Source organism: Dipteris shenzhenensis, chromosome 5 (assembly GCF_047967505.1).
Source record: "Dipteris shenzhenensis isolate YYH24624 ecotype China chromosome 5, Dip_SZ_1.0, whole genome shotgun sequence".
Taxonomy (NCBI): domain Eukaryota; kingdom Viridiplantae; phylum Streptophyta; class Polypodiopsida; order Gleicheniales; family Dipteridaceae; genus Dipteris; species Dipteris shenzhenensis.
Window position 1 is genome coordinate 21,243,628 of NC_141600.1, and position 24,812 is coordinate 21,268,439.

Below are 24,812 nucleotides of genomic sequence, written 5' to 3' on the forward strand. Positions count from 1 at the left end.
CATGTACATACATACATACATACATACATACATACATACATACATATATATGTATATATATATATATATATATATATATACATATATATATATGTATGTATGTATGTATATGTTGATGCATATTTGTATATATTGATGTATATATTAATGCATACAATTTTGATATATGGAGAAAATGGACATGAAAATCATCTAAATTGGCTCTTGCCGTTTGATTTGATATATCACATGACCCCATTTGGATTTGTAAGTCCAAAGATACGGGGTCCTACTTTTAGGGCCTGAATGCCTGAAATAGGCAGCATGTTAACGCGCTGCCTATTTCATGCATTTAGGCCTCAAAAGTAGGATCCCATTGTGTTGCCAATGGGGTCCTACTTTTGAGGCCTAAATGCATGAAATAGGCAGCGCGTTAACGCGCTGCCTATTTTAGGCATTCAGACCCTAAAAGTAGCACCCCATATCTTTGGACTTGCATATCCGAATGGGGTCATGTCATATATCAAATTGAATGGCAAGATCCAATTTAAATGGTTTTCATGTCCATTTTCTCCATCAACTAAAACTATATTCATCAAATAGTGTTGTTGATCAATTTTTGGCATACTCCCCCCAAAATCAAGACCCCCATTTTGCTGTATGTATGTAAGTGTGTATATATGTATGTATATACATACATATATATCTATATGTGTATATATGTGTGTGTGTGTGTGTGTGTGTGTGTGTGTGTGTGTGTGTGTGTGTACACACACACATGTATGTATGTATGTATCTATATATATATATATATACATACATACATACATATGTATATATTGATGCATATATTGATGCATATCTTGATGTATATATTTATGCATACAGTTTTGATTGATGGAGAAAATAGGCATGAAAAACATCTAAATTGGCTCTTGCCGTTCGATTTGATATAGGACATGATCCCATTGGGATTTGTAAGTCCAAAGATACGGGGTCCTACTTTTAGGACCTGAATTCCTTAAATAGGTAGCTTGTCAATGTGCTGCCTATTTCATGCATTTAGGCCTCAAAAGTAGGACCTCATTTGGTCCTACATGGGGTCCTACTTTTGAGCCCTAAATGTATGAAATAGGCAGCGCATTGATGCGCTGCCTATTTTAGGCATTCAAGCCCTAAAAGTAAGACCCCGTATCTTTGGAATTACAAATCCAAATGGGGTCATGTCATACATTAAATCAAATGGCAAGAGCCAATTTAGATGTTTTCATGTCTATTTTATCGATTTAATAAAACTATATGCATCAAATAATGTTGTTTATCAATTTTTTGCATACACCCCCAAAATCAAGACCCCCATTGGAAAGAAAGGTAAGGAACACAAGTGCTTGTTCTTATGTTTAGGAGACATTAAAAAGGAGGCCTAGTAGCCCAAAAATGGTAGCGCATCAATGCGCTATCATTTTTTGGTTTCCAGGTCTCTTTTTTGTTGTCTCATGAGCATACATATGGAGGTTATTTTACAATATAACTAAGAAGTAGTTCTACAATTTGGATGCATTAAGAGCATTCATATAGCAAGGAAGAATATAATAATTGAATACATTTTTTTTCAATACATATTGCTAGTGAGACTACCAAAAAGAGGCTCTACCCCTCATGATGTCTCTGGATACAGAATATGAGATTGCTTGATGCTTGGATTGCAGCTAGAAACGTTGTGTGGGCAAAGCCACTATATGCCTCAAGTGTTGGAAATTGATGTATGGCTCAAGTGCTAGAATGTGCAAATCATGGCCAAAATCAAGACCCCTTAGAGATTCCATGAGGGCTATCCTTTTACTACTACACACGTCACCTTTAGTCAAGGGCAGAACCATTCGTCATCATAGGCAGCAAGTTCATGGGACCCCATCCCATGATCCAAGGCATTATTCAAAGACAAAGTATTTCTGACCATTCCCAAATTGAGTTTGCCAATTCCTAATCTGATTGATTTCATTTACTGGACTTGCAATGCTTGCAAAGCCCTTGCTTAAGCTTGAATGAGCCTCTTGATTTTAGGGGTATAATGGTCAAAAATGGCTTAACACACCCAAAATCAAGAGGCTCATTCAAGCTTAAGCAAGGGCTTTGCAGGTCTTGTTTTTGGGTGGCAAAAGCATGAAAAATGACAGCGCATTAAGGTGTTGCCATTCTTATGCTTCCCCCCTCCAAAAACAAGACCCCCAAGCTATTCATTGGAGACACCAAAATGAGGAGAAGGATGACGTGAGGAGTAGAGGAGCTGGCCAATGAGGGGAGGGACAGCCTTGGAATTGCCAACAACAAGCATGATGCAAGGAGGTGAGAAGGCAAAGAAGCAAGGAGGTGAGGAGGTGAGGAAGCAAGGAGGCGAGGAGGCAAGAGGCAGTCTTGAAGGGCAACAAGAGGGTGGAGGTGGCCGAAAGAGCAAGTAGGAAAGGGAGGGATGGAGATTGCTTGTAGGAAATGCTTGGATTAATGCTACAAATGCCATTTTTTTGTGTGTGTTTTGCAGCATGAAATTTTTATGGCATTTTTCTTTTAAAAAATACAACATTGTTGTGATTAATTGCGCTACAAACAACTCAAGCCGTAAAGCACCATGGATTAGTACAACAATATACATCACAAATGGATGCATACACTCATATACATCACCGATGGATGCATACACTTATACTCACATCAATTTCCAATATTGTATTAGATGGACCCTTAGCATATATGTGTGCATAGAAGACCATTTCCTACATTGATCCCTGATTTCATAGTTAAATTATTCCCTTTCTCACATTCTAACATGTGAAGATTTAATGTACATGCATTATGAGCACATTATATTGCAGTTTATGACTAACTTTTTTTATGAATGCATGATACTTGTATATGGTCAAGGAAGGTATATTATCATTTTTGAATGACAACATTACTCTATGCTCCATTTTATCCTATATTAGAAACTATGATCACTAGATATTACATAAATGTATTGCTCCATTATATCCTATACTAAAAACTATTTTGACCCAAATACATAATGCCAATTGAGGTTAGTACTCATGACAAGTGATGAAAACAATCTAATGGTATGAATGAGATCTTGTAAATTTTGGATATATAATATGGGTACTATGTTGATTGAGCTATTTTTCTAAGGGAATATTTTCAACTTAATTACTAAATACATACTTACAATGGTGACCTGATTCCCATCTATATGTATAATCAAGTTTTACTTTGTGTTAAAAAAAAAAGCTTTTGCATAAGATTAAAATTCGAATAGTATTTATATTTGTTTAAGACTACCCATTGAGCTGGCTCCTATCCTTATATTGAACATGATAATGTTCATAAAGATTTTATGAATACAAATAGATAGCATTGGCTCTTTTTTTAGTGGTTGGGAATGAACCCTAAAAGTATCCTAAAATGACTATGTATTCCCTTATTTGTAGCATGGAAGTGATCATGGTAGAGTGGCATAATCCCTATTTTGCTTTTTTCATAGGTTCTTTTGCTACTCATGGTTGGCAGATACACCACGACATAGATCCGAATAGATATTTGGTTTTTTGCTTCAACTTACTTGACTAGACTTTCCTTGATGATTGTTCGATTGTGCATGATGAGTAGTCGCTGGCTTATTTGATGCATTAAGTGCAATGTTTTCCTTAAAGTTTTTCATACTACAGGATACGAGTTTGCTTATACAGGTGGAAATAGAAGCTTGTTAATGCCTGGTGCATATTTTCTGTTAGATGCAATAGGATACTAGTTATAGAGTGTCTTTGCCAATTATTTCACTTGAATCATGCTCCTCCTATGCTTGAGTTTGTGGTCACATATTGAGTTTAACATAATAGTCTACATGATACTGGATGAGCACTCAACATAGTGGTTAGATGCATTCATTTCTAGTTCCGATAGAACTATCATTCAGACATTGGTCATAATAGAAGTATGGAGGGCTAAAATCCTTTTTTGGCTCTCTAAGTTTTTTAAAGCATAGTATTGTCCAGATTACATAGGTATTTTCACTAAGCAAAATTAATCCTTATGATGAAAATGTGTTTTTTTTCTTTTGACATAGTTAGTTCTATTTCCATGTTTTTGGATCAAATGTATGGATGATCTTCTGCAAGCATAAAAGACATGATATGTATATGTAGCACATGATCATGTTTACATATTTTCAGTCATATATTCTACCTTGTGATCTATCATTATCTTGCTGTGTGGATGTTCAATCTGAGTAGTGTTTGCTTTTTTTATCGCAAATTTTATGTATTGTTGTGTCTCTACCTCTCCACAATGACTCAAATTGATAGTATGGGGATGAAAGAAAAGTTAATTGTGAGTTTTAGGCATGCCTTCATTCTTCGAATATGTTTAATTTGCTTATGATCACATCAATTGTTCCAATGATATTGAGAGGAATAAGATGCTGGATGAGGTTCTCGCTCGCTTGAAACCTATTTAATCTTGCTCGCTTATTTGGGGCTGCTCACTTTTCTCCGCTCGCTTTTTGGTAATCCTCGTAAGAGCCCATGAGCAGCCTCAAACTTAGGCCAGCTCCATGACAAAGCCTAAGGGACTGATCTTTCCTAGTATGTAGGTCCAATCAGACCGGAGGAGGAGTAGACCTATCTAGCCATGTGGCAGCTTTATCTATTGCCACATTGCATGCTATAGCCAGCCCTGCTGGCTGCCCATGTGGCATCCCTTTCTACTCTAAGATTTGCCGACCAAGCAAGCCGATCTTCTACCCATGTGGCAATTCTCTCATTCCCATTTCTTTTACAAGTGTCATTTCCCCTTGTCCTCCTCATATGGAGGCTCATAGGTGGGGAGTAGACCCATCTATTCCAACATAGCTTCAAGTTGGAAAGAAGAACAAGTTGGAAACTAGTTGCAAAGAAAAGGAAGAGGTTAAGGGTTGACTCTACATCACTCATAATATAGAAATAGGTTTACAAATCCAAACCACAAGGATTGTGCAACTAATGTTAGCAATGCCTTCATCTTCCTTGGAATACTTCTCAAGAGCAAAATCGACCTCTCGCATATACAGTAAGATATAAAAGTTGAAATGCTCTTCCTTCCAAATACCTAGGAAGGGTGACCACAGCTACTAAGACCCTGATGACAAGGATGAAAGACTTATCTTACTCTTGAAATATCTTATGACAGTAGCATTTAAACCATAAATCTCAAACCACAATGATACAATCACACTATCGCAGCCAAGTAGCTAACATAAAATAAGAAAACCTGCAATCCTCCTACTGGTCAGCCATTCCCTGTTGATCCCATCTCCAAGATCAGTCACCATCCTCTGCAGCTATTCCGTTTTCCTAGGTCCTTTGCCTCTGCTTGCTGGTTACCCTTGTGCCACAGTCCAGTCCCTCTATCTCCTTCCCTTGTCATTTCTACTCCTTTTCTGAGGACTCCATGCTCAGCCTCATCCCACAGGAAGGCCATTGAGTTGAGGACCAAGGGATGAGCACACTTGGCTCCCTATTTTATAGAAGAAAACTCATCCATTCATGAAGGCATTCCCATAATTAGAAGGGTTCATCTAGTGTTTCTCTTTCTGCATTCTTTCCACCCTAGCTAGGGTAAGAATGGAGTGTGCAATCTTTTTCTTCATCAAATCGAGGTCCTTGTTGGAGATTGATGGATCGATACCCCCTGTCATCCTCAGCTTGGTACAAGTCATAAATGAGGAGAGCATTGGGGGGGTGAAAATGGGTTCTGAGAGATGGTCACATGGTTAGCATTATGGCAACCATAGAGGCAGGGATCAGACAAAGAAAAGAGAGGATAAGGGGCTGCCACATGGATAGCAGCAAGGCTGTCATATAGGCAGCACTTCTGAGGATATACCTAGAGCTCCAAGGCTGCATCAGATGGTAGCTTTGTGCAGGAAAGATCGCGGGGCATCAAGACCTGGATATGCCCTGGCAAAGAGGCGACTAAAGAGCAGCAACATGGCAGGGATGCTCCAGGTAGAAGGCGCCTTGATGGCGAGATTGTACAGCAGGGTAGCGGGCAGGCACATGACTTGTAACATGCCGTGAATGATGGCACAGCATGGCGGTGTCTGTGGGCAGGTGTACGGCCTGCAACAAGGCCCTGGCAGCAGCACAAAAGGAGCCAGGGAAGGCCCTTCTATAGGGCCTGGAGCCAGCCAACCAGGCCAATTGGCAGGTTGGCTGGTTAGGGTTGGTCCAGCCAACCAAGTCAACCAGAGGGGGATCGGTTCATCCCCCTGCTGGGTCGGCCATTTTGCAGGGGCCTGTGGGTCTATAAAAGGGGGCACTTAGGCCCCCATTACTCATCACCTGGAGCAGCCTTCCAAGGAGCAGCAAGGAGCAGCATACCGGCATCTTCTGGGCCTACATCCAGGAGGAAAGAAGAGGGCTGGACAGCTGTAGACTAAGCTTGAAGGAGGTGCCCACCTAGGCTGAGGTTCCGGACAGCAAGGTGGAGGGATCCTTTGGACAGAAAGTGGACAGACAGAAATATAAAGTGATCATTGCATTAAGGATGCCATATCCAACATATACTACCCTGACATAATCTAAGATACCAGAATTGCCATACATATTTCCAAGTGTTGTCCCCACAATTACATCCAATTGTCATCCATTGCACAAATGAAGACGATATTGTCCAGCTCGAAGTATTCATCCTGCATCTTACCTAACAATTGTAGGGTCCCTTTGGCATGACCATTCTAGTAATCATGGCACTCCACATTCCACTGTGCCAGATTTTAATGATCTTGGCATGGGTGGGAGATCTTTCCATTCATTGCAAATAAGGGTAACACCCTACCATAACATTTTCTGGTGTTCTTGAGAAAATGTCAAAGCATAAAGCCACTCTTACAATGTGCCAAAGTCCTTTCTAGCCGAATGAAATTCTTTGTTTTGTAGCAATGCCTTCCATGGCCAAACATGATTTTTCCGCATCATCAGATAGCCCGGGTATCAGTGATCCATCATGCTCTTCAAAATATGACGAGTGATCTCCTCTCACTGCTGTTCTGTAAATGGCCAGCAAAATGCCTTTCATTCAATCCTAGAACTTTGTGGCTTTTTTTCTCCAACAATTTCCACTGCCCTCAATCTGTGTCGCCATGAATACATACATCGACTGTAGCTTGTCAAGGTGTAATTCTGTTAAAGGATGATACAATCATGAATTGAAAAAATATTACATCATGTGTATTGCTCTATATCTTTGATAGCTCCTTTCCCATCTGCAGTGTGGAAGTGCTACAAGCATGGCAAACAACAATACCAAAAATATGAGAATGCTCCTTATCATGTTGAACGATCTAATAAGAACACTTCATGGCATTCATGCCTGAACAAGAAGTTTGGTTTTATGATATATCCTTTTGCAACCAGTCCCACTATATTATGTGCCAACAAATTTTCTAGTCAAGTAGGCATAAAAGAAGTTCAATTTGAAGAAATCCACAAAAACCGAATACGTCTGACTGCCTACCCATGAAAACAAGAATTATGTTCATATGTAGCACAAAGCAATTGACTATTTGCAAATCCCATCCTCAGGCAGACCAAATAATGTGCATCTTCTCTTCCCAGAAGGCTAGTATACACTACTTGTAGGACAAGGCCCTAGATCTTTCACATTTGAGTCTTGCAACAAAGAACACGTCCTAGAAACGACTTCATAATGTGGACATTAAGGAATCTATTTTCAAGTCGAAAACAAGTAAAGGGGATAGGACACCCTTTCAAGAAGGTAAGTATGAAAGTGAAAAGCCTAAGACTAGTCCCTGTGTTCATGAGTTGAAGCAACACGACCAGGTAACATGGATGAGGTTCATGACCAAGCCAGCCAGCATGGTTCTGGTACAGGAATTGGGCAATGTGAAAAGAGAAGGGTCCAAGCAGCACCTAATTGTAATTGAGTGCCTCCTCCATGGGATCAAGTGCTCACAACATACAGTAAGAACACTAAGAAATGTGACACTGTCTATCTTTATACATTCTCGTCTCATTCTCTCAAGCATAAGAAAAACAATCTCACTTTCTCCTAGCCGTGCAAATCCTGCTATTAGTGCATTCCGGGAGACTATATTGGCAAGCACACCATCCAATTGCATCTGTTGGAAAAAGCTAGGTGCTTCCTCAATGAGCCCATGTTGAGCATACCCTGCAATTAATGCAGTCCATGAGACTATGTGGAACCTTGTAAAACACTTCATGTGCTTTTGCAAATGAGCCACATTTGGCATACATATCAACCAAGGTGCTGCCAACAAAATAATCTCTTTCCAACTCCTTTTGGGCAATCTCAACATGTATCTCATGGCCCTTGTCTACAAGATTTCAAGCTGTAAATGAATGTGATGGCATCCTCCAGTTGCATCTATTCAAAACAATTCAGCGCTTCCTTATAAAATCAATGCTCAGCATACCCTTCAATTAGTGTAGTCTATGAGACCACATTTTGAATTGGAAACTTGTGTAAAGCTTCATGTGCCTTTGCAAGCGACCCACATTTGGCATGTTGAGATATCAAGCTCTACCCCCGATATATCTCCTGGATGACTATCATTTATGTCACCGCCTATGTTAGTTGTACTCGTGGTGTAGTTAGACTACCACGTATGTTTTTGGTTTGGGTTCACATATGAACCACGTATTTCTAAGGTTTGACATATAGGGTATTTCCCTCTTCTATTGTATTGTTGTTGTGTGCAAAAGTGAAGAAAGGCTTCACCCTCCAACCTTGTGTCCTCTCTCTTTTGTGTGTTGTGAAGAAAGCTAAACTTGAGTCTCCTATCTCTCTCCCTTATTCTTTACATGGTATCAGAGCCTTGTTCGTGGTAAGGAGCTCAAGAAAGCAAGCCAAGTTTGTGGTGTCCTGGTAAGAGGACCAGTGTTGCTTTCCTATTTCGAGTTTGGGAGCAAATCTCTGCAGGTAGCACAGCCAGAAGTGCAGGAGTGCACTGTTTCAGATTGAGAGGCCCTTCGCGGTGTGGCGAGAGTGCAGTATATGCTGCGGGGTAGGACGAAGCCCTGGGTGACTTTATTTTTTTGATTTGAGGCCGTTTCGGGGTCCGTTTTGAAGGCGGAAGTTCTTCGCAGGCACTCAGAAAAAGGCCCTGTTTTTCGCTGTGCGACCACTGCGCGGCTAGTCGGTGGAAAGGTGCCACAGAAATTGCATCGTATGCCTGTGTGCAGAGATATTGGGAGATGCAGATTCATGCCTGTTGCCTGTTGATGCAAAATCGTCACTAGGAAGTAACTGTGTGGTGAAATACCATTTTCATCAGTGTTGCAGATCTGCCCCTGTGAGGCTTTTTGCAGAAGTTTTGCTATTTGCCCTTGTGAGGCATTTGTTGTGTTTACAGGTTGCTGTTGCAATTCGTGATTTGTAAAATGTCTGAGAATCTGTCTACCATTGTCAGTGAGAAGCTTGACAAGAACAACTTCCAAGCATGGAAGTTCAGGATGACAAACTTCCTTATGGGAAAGGGAGTTTGGGAGTACATCAGTGGTGAAACTGCAGAACCAGTTTTGGGTGCTGCTCCCACTCCTGCTGAATTGAAGGCCTTTAAAGAATGGCATGAAAAAGCCAGAAAATGCCTGTATTGGCTGTCTGTTAGCATTTCAGATTCTATGATTGTGCATATACAGGATCTAGAGACGCCTAAGGAGGCATGGGATACATTGGTGAAGCTGTATAGCACAAATACCAAAGCACGAAAGATGCAGCTAAAGCAGGAGTTGCACAATGTGCAAAGGAAAAATCTGAATATAAATGAGTATTCCTTGAAGATGAAAGGCCTTGCAGATTCTCTTGCCTCCATTGGAGCACCTGTCGATGATGAGGACTTAGTGTCCGTGACCTTGAATGGTCTTGGGAAAGATTATGCACAGTTTCGGACATCCATTGGAGTCCGTGAAACATTTCCTGATTTTCATGAACTTATTGCTCTCTTGCTGAGTGAAGAGCAAAGGAATGGTGGTTCAGCCACCTCAACTTCTCAAGAGACTGCTTTCTACTCGAATACAGGTAGAGGCAGAGGTAGAGGAAGAGGCCGTTTTGGTGGCCATGCAGGAAATCAGAACCAACAGCAACAACAGGAAAACCAGTCCTATGGAGGAGGACGTGGTAGTTCTAGAGGCAGGGGGAGCCAAAGAGGCCGTGGTTCATGGCAAAGGAACCGGCAAGTAAATAGCAGCTCAGAATGCTATTATTGTGGAAAGCCTGGACACAAGGAGAATACATGCTATAAAAAGCAGAATGACATCAAAAGTGGGAAGTTGCAGCAAAGCAACTATGCATCATCAAGTGGGCATGGTGACGACAGAAATGAGCACCTTTTTGTGATGCAGCATATGGTTAACTCCATGTCAGGAGATGCTGCAGCTTGCAATGATGTTTGGTATGTTGATTCAGGTGCCTCTAACCACATGACCAGTCATGGTGAGTGGTTTCATGATGTTAGAAATTTGGATAAGCCAGGTTATGTTGAAACAGGTGATGATACTGCGCACCCAATTACGCAGGTTGGTAAAGTGCCATTGGCTATGCAGGATGGCAAAACGAAGTACTTGGCAGATGTACTTCATGTTCCAAAAATCACTAAGAACCTAGTTTCAGTTGGTCAGATGGTTGAGCAAGGTCTGCAGGTTAGATTTAATCCTGATGGATGCTTTGTTGAGGACTTGAAAAATAAGTGCCGCTTGGTTGCGAAAGGCAACAAAAATGGCAGAATGTTCACCTTGGATGTTGATATGCCTGAGGTGAAAGCTGCTATGTTTGCGCATGGGAGAGGTGTCATTGCAGATATTGAGATATGGCACAAGCGCATTGGGCACGTGAATATACAAAGGCTGAAATCTATGCAAACGAAAAACATTGTTGCAGGTTTGCCTAAATTCAAAGTTGAGGGAATGCAAAAGGTATGTGAAGCATGCCAAATGGGTAAGCAGGCCAGACATGCATTTCCCAAAAATGCTAAGGTGAGCAGAAGACCTTTGGAAGTAATCCATTCAGATGTTTGGACAACCAAAGCTGCTTCTATTGGTGGATGCCATTATTATGTGACGTTTATTGATGACTACACTAGGAAGGTGTGGATTTCTTTTATGAAGCACAAAAGTGAAGTGTTCAGCCATTTCAAGGCTTTTAAGGCCATGGTTGAAAAAGAGAAAGGTGTGCATATTAAAGTGCTAAGATCTGATGGAGGGGGAGAGTACTTTTCAGAAGAATTTTGTGAATATCTGAAAGAACAGGGAATTCAAAGGAAGTACTCATGCAGGTCTACCCCTCAGCAGAATGGGGTTGCAGAAAGGAAGAACATGCATATTGCAGAAGTAGGACGGGCGATCCTAAATGAGAAAAACATGCCTGATTATTTTTGGGCTGAAGCAGTAGCAACTGCTGTTTATATTATGAACAGAACCCCCACTGCAGCTGTCCATGGCATGACGCCTGAAGAAATGTATACATGCCAAAAACCAGATATTTCTCACTTGAAGGTATTTGGTTGCATAGCTTATGTTCATGTTCCTGATGAGAAGAGAACAAAGCTGGATCCAAAGGCAGAAAAATGCATCTTTATTGGATATGCTCTGCACCAGAAAGGGTATCGCTGTTATAACCCTTCCACCCGCAAAATGCAAGTGAGCAGAGATGTTGTTTTTTATGAAATGAGCAGCTGGTATGCACCAACTGTTATGGTAGGAGATGCAGATGCAGGAAGTGGGAATGCTGCAATAAATGCAGAGCAGCAATCTCAAGCCTTGAGTGGACCCAGAGAGTTCTCTACTAGTGGATCTAATGCATGGACAGGGAGATTGAGATCTAGTGAATTGTCACATGGCAGCCCTGATAGTGTTGTGCAGGTATCACATAAGGGAAAAGAAAAAGTAGATCATGCTCCAGTGTTTGATGTGTCTGCTGGTAGCTCTCATGTTGATGGAGAGTCAAGCGGCTCTGAAATGAGCCTTGATGAGGAACTTGGGATTCCTTCTGTTGTTACACCTGGTGCAAGGAAAAGCAGGCATGATTTAAAGACTCCTGCAACTGATCCAGTTGTACGGAGGTCCACTCGTATTAAGTATCTAGTTGACAGGCTGAGATATGATGGGTATACAGCACATCACTATGCTTATATGGTCAAGGTTCTAGAGGAGCCAGAGCCCACATGTTTTGAGGATGCAGCAGGGCATAAAAATTGGGAAGCAGCTATGGATGAAGAGATGGCTGCCTTAGATGCAAACCACACTTGGGATTTGATGCCTTTGCCTCATGATAAGAAGGCTATTGGCTGCAAGTGGGTTTACAAAGTAAAGCACAATGCTGATGGGTCTGTTAGCAGGTACAAGGCAAGATTGGTTGCCAAAGGTTTTGCGCAGACATATGGAATTGACTATGAGGAAACTTTCAGCCCAGTTGCAAGGATGGCAACCGTGAGAGCAGTAATTGCTATGGCTGCTGCAAAGGGATGGTCTTTGCATCAGATGGATGTGAAAAATGCCTTCTTGCATGGTGATTTGCAGGAAGAGGTTTATATGATGCAGCCAGAAGGTTATGAGGATAATTCACATCCCGATTTTGTATGCAGGTTGCGCAAAGCCTTGTATGGCTTAAAACAGGCGCCGAGGGCATGGTCAGACAAGATAGGGCAATATCTTGTCACTATTGGATTTCAGATTTCCAATTCAGATTTTTCACTTTATGTGAAAAGGACAAACAGAGGGATTGTGCTTGTAGTCATCTATGTTGATGACTTGATTATTACAGGTGATAGTGATGCAGACATTAATGAAGTGAAGCTGCTGTTGAAGCAGAAATTTGAGATGAAGGATTTGGGAGAGCTGCGTTACTTCTTGGGCATTGAGGTTATTAGATCCCCGAGTGGGATATGGCTGTTGCAAAGGCAATACGGTTTGGACATGCTGTCCAAATATGGGATGACAGGCTGTAAGCCTATCTCTGTTCCATTGGAGCAGAATGTGAAGCTCAATGCAGAGACAGGTGAGCTTCTTGAAGATATTACTATGTACAGGCGCATAGTAGGTAGCTTGATTTACATGACTATAACCAGACCAGATTTGAGCTATGCTGTGGGCCTGGTGAGTCAGTTTATGCAGGCACCGAGGAAGCCACATTTGGATGCGGCTAGGCGCATACTGCGGTATGTGAAGTCCACATTGCATTATGGACTGTTTTATGAAGCTGGGTGTGCATTACAGGTACATGGATACACAGATGCTGACTGGGCTGGTAGTGTCTCAGACAAGAGATCTACTAGTGGTTTTATGTTTTCCCTTGGGAGTGGTGCCATCAGTTGGAGCAGCAAGAAGCAGCCAACAGTTGCCTTGTCGAGCACAGAGGCTGAGTACAGGGGTGCAGCAATGGCTGCATGTGAGGTAGCTTGGTTACGGAAGCTACTTGCAGATATGGGACAGTCAATTCATGCAGCAGTTGTCATTCATTGTGACAACATTAGCAGCATCATGCTTGCTAATAACCCAGTTTATCATGCTAGAACGAAGCACATTGAGGTGCATTATCACTTTGTGAGAGAGAAGGTTCTAGCTGGTGAGATTGATCTTGTCTATGTCAGCACTGAGGAGCAGGTGGCTGATATTTTTACGAAGGCATTGGGTACCGAGAAGCTTCGCAAATTTAGGAGCTTGCTTGATGTACGTGAGATGGATTTGAGCTTGAGGGGGAGTGTTGAGATATCAAGCTCTACCCCCGATATCTCTCCTGGATGACTATCATTTATGTCACCGCCTATGTTAGTTGTACTCGTGGTGTAGTTAGACTACCACGTATGTTTTTGGTTTGGGTTCACATATGAACCACGTATTTCTAGGGTTTGACATATAGGGTATTTCCCTCTTCTATTGTATTGTTGTTGTGTGCAAAAGTGAAGAAAGGCTTCACCCTCCAACCTTGTGTCCTCTCTCTTTTGTGTGTTGTGAAGAAAGCTAAACTTGAGTCTCCTATCTCTCTCCCTTATTCTTTACATGGCATACATATGGATCTCTTTCCAACACATGGATCTCTTCCCATTCCCTTTCTGGCTATCTCAGTATGTATTTCTTTGCCCTTGTCTATGGCTCCTATGCCGCCACAAGCTTCCAAGCTACAAACAAATGTGATAACATTCGGAGATACAGCTTCTTGTTGCATCCGTTCAAAACACTTCAGTGCTTCCTCACCAAACCCATGTTCTGCATATCCTGCAATTAGTGCATCGCACAAGACCAAATCTCGAAGTGGAAGCTTGTCAAAGACTACCTGTGCTCTGGGAATCTAGCTCAGGTTCCGAGACGGAATCCTCTTCTCGATTGAGAGAGTGCATTGCAGGAACTTTTGCTCTACTGGATTTGAAAAAAAGCAGTGGCCACAACTCCAGATGCTCGAAAGTTTAGCCACCCCCTCCCTCCAGTACCCAAACAGAGCAAGAGCTCTATCTTGAACCTAGGGTTATCATCTTGTGATTTTGTCGGTTGAGTCTCTCCGTTGCTATTTCCTTGTGCTCCATGGCTATCACATGCAAAGGCATTTGACAGCATCCTAAGCTGCATCTGAAGCTTCATAGGAGGCACTGGTGACTCAAAGCGTCGTACAAAGTTTAAGGCAAAGCCTTTCCTGCTTCACAAACTCTCACATTCATTGGCTTCCAACCAGAGTCTAACGTTTTTCAAGCTGGCATTTTACCCGTGTTTCATTCTATAATAGACGCCCATGTTTTTGCAATTTAGTAAAACACATGTTTCGCAAGCATTGTAGCAATTTAATAGGTTGAATTCTCTTGTTTCTAACCTGTATAGTGCTAGATGGAAGCTCCTTTGTAGCTAATTCTTCTCATGGGATTGTTAGATTTGCATGTTCTCTTGGTCATGAGTGGCTGCAAGGGAGAGATCCATTTTTGATGGATCTATACCTGCCATAGATCATCTTGAACAATCTAATGAATCTCCTCATGTGTCAACCACAAGAAGGGGGCATCAAGTGAGTATGGATACGGCAATAAACAATCAGCTTCATTGATACCCTTCAAGGACCGTCTAGAGACTCATGCATACCAACGTTACTCATCTCCCTCTACCACAAGATACATAGATGATGAGAGGGACCTCCATGGCACTCTCTACCGGCCTACATCAGTCCAATTGAGCTATCCTGGCTCGGTCTACGTAGGAGATGATTTGGAATAAGGCATTTTGTGTGAAGGGGCCTTGCATTTAACTCTACCAAGATAATGTCGTGCAAGCTGCACACCTTCCCTCAGATCATGCGAGGTAGCATCATGTCTACACTGACAAGCATCTTCTTTTTTTCTGTTTTGATATTGGGCTGAGACAAGATTCTCAAGAAACCTTGGAGATGTGGAGAACAAAGAAGCAACGGAAACACTTAAAAAGGCTCTCTCTATTTCCGATAAAAAGGGAGAATCTGCAATCTCATGGCACTATGCTGCCTGCCTTAAAACTATATAGGAGGTGAAAGATCAAGTGTTACAATTATAAGTAATACTTCACGGACAGCATCCGTTTATCGTGAGCTCATTGGGCAGGTCGGGGATGAGCTTGACAGTTGGACCTCTTAGAGGGGCACCTTCCCCATAGCTGTAAATTCGAAACTGTTACTCCATCAAGTCGTAGCTCCTATGCTACAAAGCATCGCCAGACTCTCCAATGCAAAATCCCCCTCATCTTCTCTGGAAATTTTGTCTCATGTTGATTGCCAGCATCTTTGGTCGCAAAAGGCCCATCATCTCAATCGGCAAGTTTGAGGACTGTCACGGCTCTCCAGGGAAGAAACTACTACAAAGAGGAATTCTCAAGAAAGGAGAATATCTGTAAGTCATCTGTGGAGAACGGAAATAGAAGAGGATGAAAGACGCGCCATTCACTGGTGTACCTCACACACACTGATGTTCCAAAAATATTCTTTTTTACGGTAGGCAGCATAAAGAGATGTTTGGGTTTTCTCACATCTCCTTGAGCCACTTGTCATGAATACACTCCATTGATGTAAATTGATCTAAAGGGTTGATGTTTGACAAATGCTTTTCACGTGAGCTTTTCATGTTATACTTTTGAAACCCCAAAAATGGCAAAAAAAGGCTTTTGACACAAGCTTTTCAAGTCGCCATCTATTTGTTCGTGACCTAGGTATTTGCATCGGATTTTGCTTTGAGTGAAACACAAAGCATCCCTACCTTGCAAAAACAATCCCGAGCACGGGCTCGTCCAAGCCCTTTGATTTCACCGCCTTTGCTAATCGATACATGTTGCCACTTCCTCCACTGCCTAGGAATAATGCCGACAATGTTTCGTTGCACAACTCTCTTCTTCGATTGCATTGAATGGTTTGCAGCTGGCTAGCAATTATCATAGAGTGGGATGGTTTGATTGTGGATAATGACAGTAAGATCGAAAGGGAGTCATGGGCAGCTCTTGCAAAGGAGGAAGGCAGAAGGCCCCCCGTTGTTGAAGGCATGAAAAATGAGAAAAGTTGAAGGCATGAAAAATGAGCAGGCCATTACGGACGTTCTGTGCTAGTCCAGAGATCCAAGACAAGTATATGGCGAAGACGATTTCTTCGAGGTCCGTCCCACACATAGTCGAGATAAGAAATTCGATCTCACAACACCATTCAAATTTAGCACTCAGTTGATCGTCGCCTGATGTCCAAGATGATTTCCAAGCGATGGTATGAGATATTGGACTCATGAAGCTAGTTCAGCTTGCGGGAACATTTGAGTACATGGTATGTAATAAAAGTGGAGAGAGGGACAAGGAAAGGCGAAAATTTCTTGTGAGAGAGTGGAGGAGGGAAGAGGGGGGGGGGGGGGGGTGAATAGCATAAATAGGCGAGCTAGAGCCAAAAAATAGAGATCTGAAGCCAAGAAAGAATACAAATTGGTAGCAACTCCCTGGATCCCTCTTGATGCTCAAGAGCTTGGTGTTGGAAAGCATGCAACCTTCGGCATGTCTCATGCATTACCACTCTGCTGCTCCCAGCTCGATGCTCTCGAGCCTAGTCAAAATGGGAGATGACTTCTCCTCTCCGGATCAGGAAATCTACGATACGGAGTGTCTCAAGCAAATTATGAGTTTCCTTGATTCTATCCGACGACCTGGCATAGTCTCCTACTTCGTAGTTTGATTCTGAAAGGACGTTGCATATTGAACAATGCAAGAGGGGGACATGCAAGGTTGAGCAACCTCCGCACGGCAAGCTCATCCAGATAGAAGCTTGCAACTCACTATAAGGCATAGGCCCTTTTTCAACGAAAATACCGACGTTTTTTATACTATTTTTTTAAAACGGGCGCAAAGTCATTATTAATGTCGTTATAAGCGTCGAAAAAAGAACGGTCGCTATATAAGTGTCGCTATATAGCGACACTGGTAAATATCGCTATATAGCGACGATTAACAGAACTTTAAAAAAAGCATTACTGGGGCTAAACAGGGCCATAAACACTATACTGGAGAATTTGGGAATCTCCCAAGTCCCACTTTCAAGTAAGGGGTTAAGATTTGACCATGTGGCCAAAACTTTAACCCTTATTTGAAAGTGGGACTTGGGAGGATTCTTTAGTATGGTGTTTAGGATGGATTTCATTTTCAAGTAATGGGTTTATTGGGAATTTCCAAACTATGTGAAAATTCCTAAATTCCCTAATATAGTGTTCATAGCAAGCCCTGTTTTGCCCCACTAATGTTTTTTTTTTGTAATTACAAAAAAAAGTTTTTTATTATAAAATTTCCCTTGCGAAAAGGGTGATACAAAATCGCTCAAATGAAATGATCGAGCAACAAAAGCATATACATGTCGAAGATATACAACATTGTTTGTTACAAAATTACTCTTTCGAAAAGGGTGATACAAAATCGCTCAAACGAGCCGATATACAAAATGATATACATTGCGAAGTATATGCAAACTACTACTACTACTACTACTCATTTGAATCGTCATCCTCCTCCTCGTCCTCGTCTTGCTGGCCTGTGATCCTTGGTCCTCGTGAGCTGTGCCTGCTCCTTGACCCTCGTGAGCTACGCCTGATCCCTGGCCCTTGTGATCGCTCGCCTCCGGTGATGGGATGCTTGAGCTTTGACCCTAAGAGTGAAACCATATTAATTGAAAATTAGATTGGAACTTAAAGAATAAAACAATTAAAAAAGTGAGATTACAAGTAGGAGTAGACTTATACCGTGCGAGCAACCACCTCAGCCCAATCGACCGTCGCTCCTGTTGCCTCCTACTCAATAAACCACGGCTTTGTTCCTATGCGAAACACGCATCGTGTCTTTGCATCTGCAAGCAGATGACCCATCGCAGCTTGCTGTGGACCCAATTTACGAGAGTTAAATAAAGTGCATGTAATATGTAGTAAAACAAATAGAACAATACATTAAATGAGAAGAAGTACCACGGTTGCCTCGAACACCAACCGTCCACCTGCACCAAAGTGCGAAGTACCTACGGCGTCCAGCCATCTCCTCGCAGCCCTCCTCTGACCCTCGAACATTTCGGGATGGTCCCTCTTCTGCTTCTTGAAGAACTTCCAATCAGCTTTGTCTACCCAGCTAGGTTTAGCCATCCCCTTTGCGATGGAAGTACGCAAGGTCGATCTATGATGCTTCAAGACCAAACCCATGTGCTCTCGCATGTAATTCTCATTGAACTCCCAATTTGGCGGGTTAGGGTATTTTTCTTTTAATTCATGGATGATCGCCTGCTTCTTTTGGTCATCTTGATACCGCCAATCAGTAGCAATGCCGCTCTTGAAGTGGTGGCTCATCAACTATCTCATGGTGGCCATCACTGCTTTGCCCTTTCTATCTTCTATTATCTCTCCAGCAGCCGTGATTTAATAGAGGAGGTCCTCGACTGGGTAAGGAGGACTCATGGTAGTGGCAGAGTCAGAGCGAGTGGAAGTTATGTGAGCGCTTACGGAGCGAGGAGTAGTAGTGGAAGTAGGAGAGGACAAGGGACCTGACTAGTACTGTGTCTCGAGACCAAGTGGAGACCTGTAGGGATGTGAGTGTGCTGACTCGTCTACATCTCCTGAGTCAGTACAACATAAGCGGCCCCTCCTACTCTTCCTTCCCTTATGATAGGCACGCCTAGGTGATGACCCCTCGGTCGAAGGGGCACGAGGGGACGGTTGGGCAATAGGTCCAATCATCGGTATAGGAGAGGGAATCGCTGAGGTCCTCTGAGATAGCAGAGAGAAGAATCTCGCTGCCTCCTCATCGATCATCTGTGCTACAAACTCGTCGAGACTCTCGACAAAGCCATGGGCTGCTAGCAAAGGAGTTCCCCGAGGGGTAGTCGCAGTGCTATGTCTGAGAGGAGTCGAGCCAGGGGTCATAGTACTACATCCAAGAGGAGTCGAGCCAGGGGTAGTCGCAGGGGTAGGCACTTGAGGTGTCGCCTGAGAGGAATCAAAGTCCTCTGGAGAATAGAGATCGTGATGTCTCCTCCTGCGAGGCTGTCCGTACTCATCGGGCGTGCGACGTGATCCCATGTCTAACGTAGACACAAACATGAAAACAAAAAACAAAAAACAAACACAAGCATAGGCATAGGCATAGGCATATGCTTATGAAAAGAAGACCAAAAAAGAGGAAGAGAGAAGAGAAAGAAGAGAGGAGGAAAAAAGAAGAGAAAGAAACCAAAAAAGAGGAAGAGAGAAGAGAAAGAAGAGAGAAGGAGGAAAAAAGAAGAGAAAGAAGATGGAAGGAGAAGGAGAAGGAGAAGGAGAAGAGAAAGAAGAGAGAAGGAGAATAAGAAGAGAAAGAAGAGAGAAAAAAAGAAGAGAAAGAAGAGAGAAGGAGAAGGAGAAGGACATGCATAGGCATATGCTTATGAAAAGAAGAGAAAAAGAAGAGAAAGAAAGGAGAAGGATATGCATAAGCATAGGCATATGCTTATGAAAAGAAGAGAAAGAGTAAGGAAAAAAGAAGAGAAGGGAAGGAGAAGGAGAAGGAGAGGAGAAGGAGAGAGGAAAAGAGGAGAAGGAGACATATGCTCATGCATAAGCATAAGCACAAGAGAAAAAAGAGGGAAAAAGAGCATAAGCATAAGAGAAAGAAGAGAGAAAGGATATGCTTATTCTTATGCATGAGCATATGAGCATAAAAGAAAAAGAGAGAAAGATTAAGCATAGGCAAATACATATGCTTATGAAAAGAGATCGAAAGAGGGGGAAGAGGGGGAGAAAGAGAGAGGAAAAGAGGAAAATGAGACATGCTCATGAGAGAAGGAAAGGAGGAAGAGGGGAAAAAGAGATTGAAAGAAGGAAAAGAGAAAGAGAAGGAGAAGAAAAGGGAGAGAGGAGAAGAGGAGAAGGAGACATATGCTCATGCATAAGCATAAGCATAAGCATAAGAGAAGGAAGAGAGAAGGAGAAGGAGAAGGAGAAAGAGATGGACATGCATAGGCATATGCTTAAAAAAGGAGAAAAAGAGAGGAAAAAGAAGAGAAAGAAAGGATCAGGATATGCATAGGCATATACTTATGAAAAGAAGAGAAAGAGTGAGGAAAAAAGAAGAGAAGGAAAGGAGAAGGAGAGAGGAAAAGAGGAGAAGGAGACATGTGCTCATGCATAAGCATAAGCATAAGGGAAGAAAGAGGGAAAAAGAGCATAAGCATGCGAGAAAGGGAAGGAAAGGATATGCTTATTATTATGCATAAGCATAAGAGAAAGAAGAGAGAAGGAGAAGGAGAAGGACATGCATAGGCATATGCTTATGAAAAGAAGAGAAAAAGAGAGGAAAAAAGAAGAGAATGAAAGGAGAAGGATATACATATGCTTATGAAAAGACATTGACAGAGGGGAAAGAGAGGAGGAAAGAGAGAGGAAAAGAGATTGAAAGAGGGGATGAAAGAGGGAAAAAAGAAGAGGGAAAAAGAGCATAAACATAAGAGAAAGAAGAGGGGGGCAGGCCATTGAAAGAGCAAAAAAAGAAGAGAAGGAAAGAAGGAAGGGGGGAAAAAGAGATAAAGAAAAGGGAAAAGGAAGAGAAGGAAGAGAGGAAGAGAGGGAAAGAAGAGGAAATAGGGAAAGAGAGGGGAAAAGAGGGTTCCTACACCCATCATTGCAGCTAGCGCTTAAGGCGCTAGCTGCAGGCCAATGCAAATAATCAAAATAATAAAAGGAAAAAAGAGAAAGCACTTTCTTACCTGGAATAGTCCCGCTCGGTGTTTTGTGGACTGGCCCTACAAAAGAGAGGAAACATACCATTTTTCAAATAACTAGTTAGAGGAAGGAGGAGTTTAAAGAAGCAACTTCTCAAAGGGATTGGATTGAGGAGACAAGCATAAGCCTACAAACACGGAGAAAGCATAAGCCTACAAACAAGGAGAAAGAGGAGAAAGAGAAATACCAAAAAGACTAGAACAAGTGAGTCTTCTTTCTTTCACAAAATCTCGTTTTTTGTCTTTAACCCTTTCTTTCACAAAATCTCGTTTTTTGTCTTTAACCCTTGAAAATCAAGCATGAAAACTAGCACATAGCCTTAGCAATACAAGGAGAAACATGCTTCAACACTCACAAAACAAAATCTCACAAAAAACGAACCTACATTGCTTAAAGAGACTCACCTTCTTGAAAAACTTATTTTCACACAAGCAAAGAGGGAGAAGGGTGGAGAGGGAGCACAAGTGTTAGGAGAGAGGTTGAGTAGTGGTGAGGAGGGGAGAATAGAGAGGAGAAAAGCGAGGTCATCAGATATAAAATGGGAGGAGAGATTGCTTTTCCCACAATAGAGATGCTAAAGAAAGCACCATGCCACGGGGTTTCGGGTTCTAGCTCACAGCATTGCTATATAACGACGCTGGTCAGTCACTATATAGCAATGCTTATATTTAAAAGCGTCGATATAGAGCGACGGAACAGAGCAAATCGTCGCTATATAGCGATGGAATAGAGCAAAAGATCGCTATATAGTGACATTTCAGGACACTTATTGTTAAAAGCTAAAAAAGAAGCTCATAGGTGGCTATTTTATTACTGTTAATAAATTTTCTTGCAACTTATGTTGTGATTTTAGAAGTGTGCAGATGGAAGGGATGAGTGGAAGCTCGTCAGATGATGCGCCAACACCTGGGAGCACAAAGTGGCTTATGGAGAGGTTGTATGTCATTGCACTCATTGCAAGCAAGAAGTATGACATCAACGTCGTACTATTATGCGCCACTTGTGGATGTATGGAGAGGAGCCCGAACCAGTACCCACCATTGGTGTTGCATGTGTTAATGGATTATCGGTAAGTCAAAGCTATTTGAGTTCGTGGTTAATATTGGATGTCATTATGATACGAAACCTTGAGACAAGATCTTATATTTACACGAAATCTTAAAATAGGATGAGGAGGCTAACGAGGGTACGCATATACCTTCACACTTTGAGCAAGATTATAGTCTCTCGGATGATGATGAGGGTATGGTCGACATGATGGATTCTATTTTTAGGGGCACTACATCCCATGTACATGTGATGTCAAAGTCTAAGGTCAAAATGCGAGACTTGCAATCAACACAGTTGTACAAGGGTGCTAAGATGTCTAAACTACATGCTTGTTTCTCAATCTTGAATCTGCAAGCAAAGTATGGGTGGTCGGATACAAGTGTCTCGGCCTTAATGAGGTTAGCTCCTGCATTAATTTGATTCATTATTTGGATATTGCTTGTTTTGAGAATCATCATGTATGGATTAGTGTACCAAATCATCATTATTCGAAGCCTATGTATGTTTGAATTGTGATAGATTGCTCCAGAAGATGTTGCATGTACCAAATACCATGCCCGCATCAAGAGATGAAGCGAAGAAGATGCTAACAATGGTGGGTATGGATTATGATACCATCCATGCTTGCCATAATGATTGTATTCTCTTTCATCATGAGCATGGAGATTTGGCTAGTTGTTCAAAATGTGGGGAACAATGATATAGAGATGGCTTGCAGGGTGAGCAAATACCGGTAAAGTTCTTGAGACACTTTCCCATCATTGTAAGAATATAGCACGTTTCGATGCAAATCCATAGCGGAGTTGATGACATGGCATGCATCTCATCGGTCCACTGATGACACATTAAGCATTCCCACAGATTGTGCAGCTTGGAAGCACATAGACAATCAGACTTTGCGAGGGAGCCACACAACTTACATCTTGGGCTCGCCATGGACGGCGTGAACCGTTTCGGGTTACGCTCAACATCTTGGTCAACATGGCCCATAGTCGTGGTGAATTACAATATGATACCATGGCTAACAATAAAAAAGGGACACCTCATGCTTGCACTACTTGTGCCAGGAAAGTACAAGGCGAAAAATATGGACATGTACATGGCACCTTTGATAGAGGAGTTACATATATTATGGAGAGGAGTGCGGGTCTTAGATATTTTCAGAGCTCCTAGACATACCAATGATATTTTGGTCTGGGGTATCTTGATGTGGACCATGCATGACTACCCAGGATATGGAGAGTGTGCAGGTACATGGTTGTGTCTCTACATGTATAATATAGGATTATGCTTTTATGACTCTCTTTCGCATGCATGTCTTATACTAACACATTCATGCATGCGTGCATGACTTGTTACAAGTGGGTACCATGCTTGTCCTATTTGTAGATCGGGTTTGAAATCGCTTGCATGATACTCCAAACATCTGAGGAAAAATGTTTATGAAGGTCATGCTCGATACCTTCCGCTAGACCATCTCGCGCGTGGAGGTTAGCTTGATCCACCACCATCATATTTGAAGGCAAGTGACTGGATTCAGGCTTGGAGGGCGAATGGAGAGGAACCTCCTCCTGGTATGAAGAGGCTATCGATTTTTCACAAGCTTCCTTATTGGGGTCAGTTACAAATCAATCATCTCTTGGATCCCATGCATATCTTCAAGAATGTGGGGGTTACTATTTGGGCACACTTGGTTGGTTCCAAAGACTCGAGAGGAGTGCGAGAAGACTTGCGTGCTATGAATAGGATGTCTCGTTTGTGGCCCCAAGTGCATGCTTCGGGAAAAGTTATCCTTCTGAAAGCAACATGGATCCTCTCTATGAGGGAGGAGGCAGCAGTCAAGGCGGACATTGCCTCTTTTCAAACACCCATAGGGTACATGCGTTGCTTGAAAGGAGAATTTTCAAAGGACAATAAGCTTAGTGGGCTCAAATCCCATGATTGGCACAAGGTCTTACATGTATTCTAAGCTCTAGGATTAGTGTACCGATAATCGTGATGCGTTAGCATAATTATGATTATGTTATATTGTTGACATGACTTCTTTGTTGCTTTGATAGTTCATCCTCCCAATTACAATAAAAGGGTGCTTACAAGAAGATGTTAGAAATGCTATATTCAAGATCAATGGTATTGTGAGGTATGCTTACTATCAAATCGCATTGATTGCATTTTCTTCAATTTAAGCTGAATAATCTGTAGACTGATTATGATGTGAAATAGGTGGATATCTCAAAAAGAGATCTCCATATCAAGCATCGAGAAGGCTAGGGTGGAATCCATCGAAGCCATATGCTTGCTTGAGAAGCACTTTCCCTTGAGCATTATGACAACTCAAGTACACTTGCTTGTGCACATAGTTGATGAGGTGGCTATTGCAAGTACTGTTCATAATTGGTGGATGTTTTTTCTCAAGCGGTTTATGAAAACTTTGAAGGGATTTGTAAGACAAAGAGCAAGACCAGAAGCAAGCATGGCAAAGGGATGGCTTGTGCAAGGGTCATTAGTATATATCACGGAG